At 44.2% G+C, this 3,135-nt stretch overlaps 1 pseudogene; it reads right to left on the reverse strand.

The window, feature by feature from the left end:
* Nucleotides 1–1,060: 1,060 nt before the first annotated feature.
* Nucleotides 1,061–2,569, reverse strand: LOC102492280 (glycylpeptide N-tetradecanoyltransferase 1 pseudogene; annotated as a pseudogene).
* Nucleotides 2,570–3,135: the final 566 nt, after the last annotated feature.

The following is a 3,135-nucleotide window of genomic DNA, read 5'->3' on the forward strand; positions in this document are numbered from 1 at the left end:
GAGCCCCTCCCACTCCCCTTCCATGCCATCTCTGGTACCTACACTTGCCCTCTCCGCTATTATGGAGAGATCTTTAGATCTTTCCATTTCTGCTCTAAAGTGTAGACATTCAGTATATATCGAGTGGGAATGTGCAGTGTTTATCTCTCATAGGCTGGCTTACTACACTTAGCATTAAATCTTCCATATTTATCCACTTTGAATCAAATGAGAGTCTTATTGTTCCTTATGACTGAGTAGTATTCCACAGTGTTCATGTACCACATTTTTTTTCAATTCATTCATCAGTTCTTAGGCATTTAAGCTGATTCCATGTCTTGGCAATTGTGACTAGTGCTGCAGTAAACACTCAGTCTTTCCAAGTGTTTTCCTATCCTTTGGGTAAATACCAAGGAGTGAGCTTACTGGGTCCTATAGTACTTCTATTTGCAGATTTATGTATATATATACACACACACACACACACACATATATACATATATATATGTACTTTTATTACTCACCTGTTAACTCCATAATATGCCAATCACGAGCTACTTTTCAGCAGTTACATTCACTTGATCACGGCTGCATGAGAATGTCATTAATTGGAAAACAGGGAGATCAGAGACATGGCCAGAGGTGACATCACGCAGCCTGAGCCATTGCAATACAATTGTCATGTCCACTGGAGTTTGGTAAAGCCGGTTCAGTTCTCTTCCCTTTGCCAGGGATTCTCACGTTTGTGACAATTAGACCAACATGTGTTGATTATTCTCTGGAATTTCTCTTGTGGGCTCTCTGGCCGCCTCGCTGGTTCCCCCAGTGGCACTGCCGGGTTCGAGTGGTCTCAAGTCGAAAACCGGTTGGGTTCATTAGTGCCATTCCAGCAAATATCCGTAGCTGTGACACAGAGAAGAAGATGGCAGAAATCAACTTCCTGTGTGTTCACAAGAAACTGCACTCCAAAAGGGTGGCTCCAGTCTTGATCCATGAGATAACCCAGCGAGTCACCTAGAGGGCATTTTTCAAGCTGGTTTAAATTCTCAGTGGCTTTATCCAGAATCTCCCTGGCAACTGGTTAGTGTAACCCCAGCCCAACTTTTCCTGCCCCCATTCTGGGGCATTTCCAATTGTAAAGGTAATACTGCAGGTTGCCATCCCCTATGCCAAACTTGAGTTTCTTCAGGTAGGTTTTATTCCCCATGAGATCCAGTGCATTGAACACATCAAACCCTTTCATTTTGGTGAGAACAAGGGCGTCACTCATGAGGTATAGAAGAGGGGTCTAGGTGTGAACGTTGTAAAAAGAATAATCAGCTTTTAGACCCTTGTGGGTTGAATGGTTCATGATGGTGGAGAGAAGTGTGTAAAAGCTCAGGAAGTCTATCGCCTCACTGTTTGCATTCTCCACCACGGAACTGTCAATGATATTCTCCTGGGGGTAGAACCAGTGCTCCACCTTCTCCTGGCTCATGACCGGTGTGAGGCAAAACTGCTTCAGGTACTTGGTGAGGAGCTGGTGTACTACTGGAATGTCCTTTTTTTCCATTGGTCACAGCCCAGCTGTCTTGGGAGCCTCTGGCAGTCAGTAGAGCTTCACAGTATGCTGCATGGTCATGTTTCTGCTCAGGTGGGAGAACTTCACTTCAATCAGCTTCCGTAGGTTTAGGAATCAATGCTAGTACCTGCAGGTGCCAATGGGCTTTGGCAGGATCACCCCGGCAGTGTAAACAGCTTGAAAAATGCCCTCTAGGTGAACTCATCGGGTTATCTCATGGATCAAGACTGGAGCCACCCTTTTGGAGTGCAGTTTCTTGTGAACACACAGGAAGTTGATTTCTACCATCTTCTTCTCTGTGTCACAGCTACGGATGTTTGCTGGAATGGCGCTGATGAACCCAACCAGTTTTCAACTTGAGACCACTCGAACCCGGCAGTGCCACTGGGGGAACCAGCGAGGTGGCCAGAGAGCCCACAAGAGAAATTCCAGAGAATAATCAAATCAGACATGTTGTCATCATCTTCCACGTAGTTCTCATTCAAGAGTGTGTACAGTTCTTTCAGCACACCATGGTCCCCCAGGTCCAAGGCATCCCAGATTAAACCCTGGGGCAGGGTATAGGGCTCTTGGCAGATGTCGTCTTTGTCAGGCTCCACAGGACCATGGGTGTTCACCACCTCACCCAGTTTAGGAACAGGCTATGTATCCCAGAACTGATAGCTTCACTTGCTAGCCTCCTCCATGGTTTTGGCAAGTCCCTGGCCCACTGAGAACAATTCAATGACCTTCTGTATTTCCTGGATCCTCTCTGCTGGCAAAGAGTTCATCTTCACAGGCTGATCCTGGGTTGAATCCATCTCACTGCCTTTTCCTTTCTTCTTTTTTTGTTTCTTTTGTTTTGTTTGTTTGTTTTTGTTTTTGTTTTTGTTTGGCTCCAGTGTCATTGGCTGGACTCAATCCACCCTGATTGTAGTTGTTGTCCTCATTCTCACAACCGCTGTGGTGATCGTGGCCGGTTCTGTTCCCTTCCATCATCGATGACAGGTGAGGTGCCGGCAGCTTCACTGCTGTCTCACTCTCCGCCATCTTCAGTTGTGAGAGCCAGGCTCCACTATTTGCAGATTTTTAAAGAATCTCCATAATGTTTTCCACAGTGGCTGTACTAATTCACATTCCTACCAACCAGGTAGGAGGGTTCCCTTTTTACCATACTGACAGTTTCTAATTAAATTCCTGAACTTATGACGTTATTTTGGCAGGTGCAAATCTGCAAGTTTTATCATTTTTTTTTAATTTCCCACTAGTTACTACTAAGTATATGAGAAAGGACTTCATAAATATTGAAATGTCTTTTCAAATGTTGGTCCTCCACAACATTTAAATGATGCCTCCTCAGTGGCACTGGGTATCAATACCCAAATATTGAGGCAGATCATTGCCTTTCCATTTTTGCATGTGAGTGGGCCATACATGGTTATGAAGAACATTGGGACCATTATTAGGGTATGACAGGAAGGGATTGAGTATGGGGATGGGGCTTCCAAAAATTTAATGGAAATGCGCTTTATGAAAACACTGCATGAATTTTTAAATTTTTGTACCAAAATAAACTTGTACTTTAATTTCAATTTTAAAATAAACTCTCTGAAGTC

The sequence above is a fragment of the Tupaia chinensis genome, unplaced genomic scaffold (genome assembly GCF_000334495.1).
Source record: "Tupaia chinensis unplaced genomic scaffold, TupChi_1.0 Scaffold000288_2, whole genome shotgun sequence".
NCBI classification, from domain to species: domain Eukaryota; kingdom Metazoa; phylum Chordata; class Mammalia; order Scandentia; family Tupaiidae; genus Tupaia; species Tupaia belangeri.